The sequence below is a fragment of the Chrysochloris asiatica genome, unplaced genomic scaffold, assembly GCF_000296735.1.
Source record: "Chrysochloris asiatica unplaced genomic scaffold, ChrAsi1.0 scaffold00042, whole genome shotgun sequence".
NCBI lineage: Eukaryota > Metazoa > Chordata > Mammalia > Afrosoricida > Chrysochloridae > Chrysochloris > Chrysochloris asiatica.
In genome coordinates, this window is record NW_006408560.1 from 9,874,261 (window position 1) to 9,883,325 (window position 9,065).

At 37.9% G+C, this 9,065-nt stretch overlaps 1 pseudogene; it reads left to right on the forward strand.

Annotated features, from left to right (window-relative positions):
• The first annotated feature begins 1,789 nt into the window (after positions 1 to 1,789).
• On the forward strand, positions 1,790 to 6,938 carry LOC102838572 (annotated as a pseudogene).
• Positions 6,939 to 9,065: the final 2,127 nt, after the last annotated feature.

A 9,065-nucleotide genomic window follows, 5' to 3' on the forward strand; every position in this document is an offset into this window, starting at 1 on the left:
AAAAGGGGAGAGTAGTTAATTTTACATTCCAGGAACAGAGGACTGTAGGACCATCAAGGGAGAAGAGTATGTGTGGAATGTGGGACCCTATTTAGAGAAACAAGGACACCAGAGACACAGGCAGAGATGATGACATGGAGAGAGAGAACAGCTGAGGACTCTAGAGAGGAGAAAGGCTGTGTGCTGGTGACCAAGAGTGTTTTTGTGTACATCAAAAACAAAACAAAACCCAGAGAGAATAGAAGCAAATACTGTTGAATGATGATGCATGGGCAGGATTGTAATCATTGCAGTGAAACAAAATAAGATACGATGATTGTAAAACCAATGTTTTCAGTTCTGGTTTGGGTGGTTGCAGAGACAGCCAGGTAGGAAAAGTCTCCATAGGAGAGGGATTGAAAACTCAGAGAAGCTCAGCACGGAACAATACCAGAGTTCTGGATCTACCATAAGGTCCAGGACATCAGTTTGCTACACTTGCAAGTGAAAAAAATCACAATATAAAGGAAAATATTGCACTTTAGAAATGGCTGGAGATGGGACTCCCTCTGAGGCTGGAGATGCAAGATGCGTCTCCCTCTGAACTACGCCTGGTAAACATATTTTTGTTATTCTCTGCTTTCAGCCAAGATCCCGACCATCAGCAATGGTATCCCTCATTCCACGGCCTCTTCTGAATCCAGCTTGAACCTCTGGAAGTTCTCTGTCAATGTATGATTGTAGCCATTTCTGTATTACGTTTAGCAAAACTTTACTTGCATGGGATATCAAAGAGATTGTCCGATGAGTTCTACATTCTTTTGGGTCACCTCTCTTTGGAATGGGCATAAATAGGGATCTCTTCAGCCTGAGACTGAAAAACTCTTGAGACTATTGACCTAAGACAGGCTTCTAACTTAGAACTGACATCATCTCGGAGACCACCTTTCAGTCAAACAATAGAGGAACAATGTGTTCCTTAGAATAATCAACTGTAAGAGACCAAAGTGTCAACATCTGACCAAAGCAAACGTCAGGGGAACCGGACAAACGGAAATGGGTACGTCAGGGTGGAAATGGGAGAACGCTGATACATTGTGGGGATTTCAGCCAATGCCATGGAACCAATTGTGTATGAACTATTCAATCAAAAAGGAGTTTTCTATGTAAACGTTCACGATAAAATGTTCAGGGAAAAACTGATAATAGAAAACAGTGGGAAAGAGGACAGTGTAAAAATAGACTCATTTATATAATCAATTAATTTCAACATAGGTACAAATGGATCAACTGAGGAAATGTAGTCTTTTCAGCATGTGGCATGGGAGTGTGCTCACCTCTACAACTGTATGAGCCATTTTCTTACTTCTCTGTATATAAATGAAAACTTGACTGGTTTTGTTTCTCTTGAGGACCCAGCCTAAGACAATGTGTAACATTTTTTTTTTAACCTAGGGCTAGGCAAGGATTTTTAAATTGATTTCTTAGCTATGACATTGAAAGCAAAATTTATATAAATAAACAACTAAATATATTGGAGCTTGCCAAAATTTAGAACTTCTTTTTAAAACACTTTGTTAATAAGTTAATGATAAAAACAAGCCACAAACTGGGAGAAAATATTTGAAAATTATGTACCTGATAAATGACTTGCATCCAGAATATATAAAGAACTTTCAAAACTCAATTAGAGATACAACAGCGATGCCCACGTCTTATAGATATCTTAACACCACTGCTACCCTACCTCACAGCTGCCAACACTTCTTCTGATCTGCGATAGTCATGCTACCCAACACCAGTTGAAGCAGCTGGAGGAAGAGTCTTTCTATGTGTTGTTTATGTGAGACATGATCAGCAGATCAATAATGCAGTGAAGAAAGCAGTTGGGAAATTTAGAGGAATTGATATTTTGGTGAATAATGCCAGTGCTGTTAGCTTGACCAACACATTGGAAACACCTATAAAGAGACTGGATTTGATGTTGAACATCAATACCAGAGGCACATATCTTACATCTAAAGGATGTGTTCCTTATTTGAAAAAGAGTAAAATTGCTCATATCCTTTATCTCAGCCCTCCATTAAATCCATGGTGGTTCAAACAGGACTGTGCATATACCATTGCTAAGTGTGGTATGTCTAGGTGTGTACTTGGAATGGCAGAAGAATTTAAAGGTGAAATTGCATTCAAGGCATTATGGCCTAAAACAGCCATACACACTACTGCAATGGATATACTGGGAGGGAGGATCTGGTATTGAAAGCCAATGTAGAAAAGTTGATATCATTGTAGATGGTGCATATTCCATTTTCCAAAAAGTCAAAAAGTTTTGCTAGCAACTTTATTATTGATGAAAATATCTTAAAAGAAGAAGGAAGGGAACAAACAAGATGGTGGATTGGGTAGAAGTGCAGTGAGGAGCTTCATCAACAACAACACAGAATACTGGACCAAGCAGGATCAGGGGATGATGCCAGAACTCTGAACCACATACAAAGGAATATATAGAAAGTTGGAAGGCTTACAGCTGGGGGAATTTGTAGCAGAAACAAGAAATCTGTTACTTTCTAATTCAAGACGCTCAGCTGCTCCCAGTGCCGCCATCTTGGGCAAGACCGAGTGGGGGAAGGATCAGAGTCGCCATGGACACCTGACAGAACTGTGGAGATAAAGGTGTGGAAATTCTTTTTTTTTTTTTGTATCTGTTCATTAGTCTGTCTGTTCACCTCCATTCAAGTAACTAGAGAGGCCACCTGAGTGAGTGGACATCTCACCCCCGGAGGATTCTATTACACATGCGCACAGATCTCCTTGAATTTTAAAGAGACAGTTTCCACTTAAAATCAAACGACATGGCAAAACAGCCACAGCTGGCCCTGAACTGCTTATCACTAGGAAAAGGCCTTAATGGGATTTGTGGAGCAGGATAGGCAGACTAAAAAGGAAATAGGCTGAAAACTAAATCCTAAGTTACGTCATAACGACCAACAATGGCATCTTAAAATTTCTCAGGAAGAAGAGTGAAAAGGGAAGCCTATCTCCTGATTACATCTACCTGGAGGCAATCAGAAAGCATAAAAAATACCAAAATAAACACCCATCTAAGTATTAAGGCCACAGCTAACACCTGAATGAAATATGCCTAAAAAACAGAAACAGATGAACATATCAGCACATTTCCAGAAATAAGATAAAGTGACTGAGGCAAATGAGCTGGAAGTGAACTTACATTCCATACTGGAAGATGGAAGATGGGCAACCTTTGGCAATGCCTGAGAAGGAATTCAGAAAAATAATTATAAAATGTATCAAATCACTATACAATGGAGTTGAGAAAAATAAGGAAAAGTTAGGAAAGCAGTACAGGAACAATAAAATTAGATAGATACAGCATTGGAAACAATTCAGAAATTTGGACCTACAGAAAGAGGTCCAAATGATTAATAATACAATATCAGAAATGGACAATACACTGAAATAGCAAATGAGTATAATTGAAATGTTAGAAGACAGAACTAGTGAGCTAGAAGATAAATCTCTCAACACTACTAAGCTAGAAGAGCAAGCAGAAAAAAGAATAAAAAAAAAAACCTGAAGAAGACCTAAGATTCATGTTGGACAATATGAAGAGGAATAACTTAAGAATTATTGGTATTCCAGAATAGGAAGAATCATACAAGTCCACAGAGAAGATAGTTGAAGAGCTTCTGGAAGAAAAAATTCCCTAACATCCCAAGAAACAAAAAGATAAGCAGTCAAGAAGCTCAACGAACCCCAGGAAGGATAGATTTTAAAAGAAAATCACCAGGACATATCATAATCAAGCTCCCCAAAATAAAGGACAAGGATAGACTCCTGAAAGAAGCTAGGGAAAAGAGAAGTGTAACATGCAAAGGCAAGCAAATCAGATTAAGCTCGGATCTCGCAGCATAAACCATGCAGGCAAGAAGGCAATAGGGTGACATATATAAAACCCTGAAAGAAAATAACTGCCACCCAAGAATCCTCTACCCAGCAAAGCTGTCAATCAAATATAACGGTGTAATCAAAACATTCCAGGATAAACAGAAACTAAGGGATTTTGACAAAGCCAACTCTGCTATGAAAAACATCCTAAAGGGAGTTCTGTGGACTGAGAACTAACAAGAACAGACAACAACCAGAGATTGACATAGATGGCAGCATCACCCTGAACTCAATCGATACACGAAAGAGTCTAGAACAGAATAAAATTATAAGAACAGAAAATATTGGAGAACAGTCTATGATCAGAACAATTACAATGTGAAAGAAGGTAAACACAAAGGAACAGAGGTCCAGGTGGTGATAAAGTAAGATAGATTTCAGGATAAAATAGACTGTCTTAAATAGAAGGAAACATTAATGGAATATAAGGTAACCACAACAGTGGGGTTAGGGTGGGGGTTTTAATTTGGGTGTTGGAGAAGGCAATACAAGAAGGGGAGGAGGTGGAAGAACAAGGTAGATAGGGGAACACTGAGACAGGTTTGCAAGGCCTAAGTGGGACAGAGGTAAATAGTGAAGCATGCTCAACCTTTGAACAACAGGGCTCTGTGATACAGGGATCTAGGCATAGTTTGAATAGGGGAAAGAATACTAAGGTGCTTGACTGTCTTATGAATATCAGTTTCCCCTGCCACCTATTGTAAAATAAACACTTGAGTGGAATAGAAAGGAAAGTTGGGAAACATGATTACAGAAAACTTGTAAGCCCATCTTCAGCCTATAACTGATTGAAATACCTAAAAGGGGTTCTAGAACTTGCATAGTGAAATAGGCCTCTTACGGAGTATAGGACCTTAGGTGGAATCCTTAATCCCATCCAGAACCTTCTGAGGCAGGACATTCCCAGTAGAAAGGACAAGCAGACCAGCCTGGAACAGCTAGAGCAACAGAAGATACATCTTCAAAGAAAGACCATCAGGAAAAACCCAAAACAAAAATTTCAGCATGACTGGCTACTACAAGACTAAGCAAGTTGTTCACCATCAAGCCATCAAGGCAAGCAATCAATATCCTTCAGGACAAACTCCTCTCTAAGACTAAAACTCAAAGGGAACATACGAACAGACATGTAAGCTTGCTGGTGACCACATTGGTCTACTGGTGAGTGTAAGAGGGGGAAAGGCAGCAATGAAGAAATGGGCAGAGTTCAACCACTGTCCATTGACTCCTGTTGACCTGGAGATGAGAGAGAGAAGATGAAGGGCTGATTGGTCCAAAGTGTGGTTAGACCTGGGACACCTGAGCCCATGGACAAGGACATAGCCACAGAGGGGTAAAGATGAGAGTGAAGCATCCAGCTGATATAAAGTAAGGGGAGATGCACAAGAACACCCAAACTTGGAGACAATACCCATTTGACCTAGCCTCAATGGCTTGATAATCAGAACTCGACTAGAGGAAGATTTAAAAAAAAAAAAAAAAATTATTATTATATATTTTTTTTAAATAAAGGAAACAAGGGTAAATTGCTACATTTTGAGGAACCTGACCTATGCTCATGGAGATAGTAACTCTAAATACCAATAGAGAGGGAAGGAATCTTCACATCAAGCACCAATGCTATTCCCTCTGTACACAGGGTAGATAGGGATGGACAAATTAGACATTGGCTACTTAAAATAGGAGGAGGATGGCTATAAAGGCATGAAGTGACTGGCTTACAAGGTTTCACAATGTAATTTAGTTTAAGAGTATGTGGGGGAAGAAAGAGTTCCCAATGAATGGTTTTCATCTGTCTAGATGGGTCTGATGAAAAGAGATGGGGATACGATTCTTATGATTCAACAGTGAGTAATTGTTATCATGACTAATTGTGACTGTCACAATTGTAAAGGTAGAAATTTTGTAACAAAAACAGTGGAGTGGTTAATCTTACAGTCCAGAAACAGAGGAACCTAGGACCCAAGTGAGAAGAGCACAAGCAGAATGTAGGAACTTATCCAGAGAAGCAGTGACAACTGAGATGAAGGCAGAGATGGGGACATGAAGAGGTGGAGCAGCTAAGGATTCTAGATTCATGGTGGCCAGGAGGTAGACTTGCAGAATGTGCCCTTTGGAGATGTAAATTATTATATGTGCCTGAGTAGTTTTTGTTTTTTTTAAAGTACTAAAGTGAATAGCGAGAAATACTGTTAACTGATGGTACATGGAGGGGATTATAATCATTGTAATAAAACAAGGTGTATGATTTGTTGAATGTAAAACTGATGATCTGCCCTGTAAACTTTCACTCAATCCACAATAAAAACCTTTAAAAAAAAGGGGAGGGGGGGGAAGGGATAGAGGTAAATACTGTTGACTGATGATACATGGAGTGGATTTTAATCATTGCAATGAAACAAAATATGATTTATGGAACGTAAAACTGATAATCTGCCCTGTAAACTTTAACTCAATTCACAGTAAAAACTTCTTTAAAAAAAGAAAAAAAAAAAAAAAAGGAATACAAAATCTTGATGTCTATGCAATTAAACCAGGCCATCCTTTGTTACCAGATTTCTTCTTAGATAAACTCCCAGTTGCAGTTACCACAAAAGAGGAATAGCAAGGTGCTGTGTCAGCATTCACAGAAGCAAACAGGAACCACAATCCAGACCATGCTCTGCACCTGTGGAAAAAGCATTTAGAATTGTCACGGAGTCTGTAATTGACAACGTTGCTAAAGCCACTCAGGCAGTCTATCAGTTTGAACTCTCAAGTGAAGATGGTGGAACATGGTTCCTTGATTTTAAGAACAAAGGTGGAAATGTTGGCTATGGAGAGCCTGCTGATCAGGCAGGTGTGCTGATGAGTATGTCTACTGGAGTTTTTGTAAAAATGTTTTTTGGGAAACTAAAACCATTCATGTCAAGAAACTGAAGATTAGAGATAACGTGGCCCTAGCAATCAAGTTGGAGAAGCTAATGAATCAGATGAGTGCCAAACGGTGAAAGAAAGGAAACAAAAAAACCTCTAAACTCAACAAGTAAAAGGTGCCACTGTTTAAAATCTAAAGTTTGCTCTCTTTCCTGTTGTATTATAAGGATATCTGCATGTTTGTCTTGGGGGGAAAAATGGAACGTCTGTATCTATTAGACTTGAAATTGTAATTAAAACAGCTAGCCAATCAAATACGAGCTACATAAAGTGGAATTCTAAGACATTTGGATATTTATGTTTTGTGAATTTTACCCACAGAGCCTTATAGCTCATTCACCATTTTCTTGGAGGAAAACTAATGATCAATCACTTGGGTCAAGCAGTATTTGATCTCTTTTCATCCTTACCATGTGAAAGTAGGCTAATGTTTCAAATTTTTAGTTTGGGTTTATACACTAATGAGAATCTTAATTGTTTCTTGGATTTTTGATTATCTATTTTAAGGAAAATTTACCATGTATTTTCATAGAAATTTATACAATAAACTAAGTAATACTACTTAATAAATGAACACTAAATGAAACAAACAAACAAACAAAACTCAGTTAGTAAACAACCCAATGACAAAAAAAAAGGCAGAAAATTTTAATGCATGCTTAACAAAAGAAGATATATTAATGGCAAATGTTCATGTGAAATGATGCTCAATATCATTATTTATTACAGAAATGCAGATTAAAACTATAATGAGATGCCATTACACACCTATTAGAATAACAAACCCCTGAGAATATCAAGTACTGGCTAGGATGCAGAAAACTGGAATTCTCATATATTGCTGATAGGAATAAATAAATGGTACAGCTACTTGGCCATACCTACAGTTTCTTAGAAAGACTAGTATATATTTGCCATCTACCCTTGCAATCTAACACCTAGGTATTCACCCAAGTGACATGAAAACATGTTTCCATCAAAACCTATGTGTGCGTGTGCAGGGCAACCTGACTAATGACAGAGCCTTGGGACAATCCAGATGTCCTTCAACTGGTGACTAGATAAACCAACACTGTGATACAGTCACAGTTATGCACAACAAAATAGATGAGTGCATTGCACTTTGTGAAAGAAGCCTGGCTTTGAAGTCTGCATTCTGCATATGGCATTTATATGACATTCAGGAAAAGACAAAGCTGTAGGTTTGGAAACCAGGTTGTGGTGGCCAGCAGACAGGGGAAAAGTTGACTACAGATGAACACAGAAGTATTTTTGAGGGTGATGGAACTGCTGTATATCTTGATATTGGTTATATGGTACAGGCATTTTAAAAGTATACAGTGGTATATACTAAAATGATAAAATTTTAATCTATATAAAATATATCTTAGAACATAAATTTTAAAATATCATCTTCATGGCACGATCTTCTCTGGCTACTCAATTTAATGTCATCTCCCCTTCCTAGTGGTCCCATTTCCTTTACCCTCTGTTTTATTTTTTTCATAGAACTGACCATACTGTGTAATTTATGTATATAATATGATAATTCTCTCTCCTTTACAGCAATATATAAATTCCATGAGGACAGTGCCTTGTGTCTTTTATTTACTGCTTGCATTCCAAGTCTCTAACACAGTGCCTGACCTGCAGTAGATGCACAATCTGTTGAACAGGTGAATAAATAAATGTATGAATGATTTGGAATCAGGCAATCTGGGTTATATCTCCACCCATTCCTGGTTGTATTCCCTAGATAAGTCACATAATCTCTGTACTCAGTTATCTCATTTCTAAAATGAGATAATAATATTATTTGTTTCAGAGGACTATTGTGAAGATAAATTTTTTTTTGAAAATACAAAATATTGTTACAAACTCTAGAGTACTAAATGATTTAGTATTATTATTATTGTTTTTTTAAATCCACAAATCTTTATTATTTTTTTCCTTGTTACCCAATTCCCTTTTTTCTGCATGTATGAGACACCCAGACTCCCATACATACAATTTGGTGGTGGTGATTATGTGCCATGGAGTTGGTTTGGACTCATAGCGACCATGCATAAGGTTTCTGAGGTTGTAAATCTTTATGGGAACAGAAATCCTCATCTTTATCCCCTGGAACAGCTGGTAGTTTCAAACTGCTGACCTTGAGGTTAGCAGCCCAACTATATATATATAATTGCTGATCACTGGGA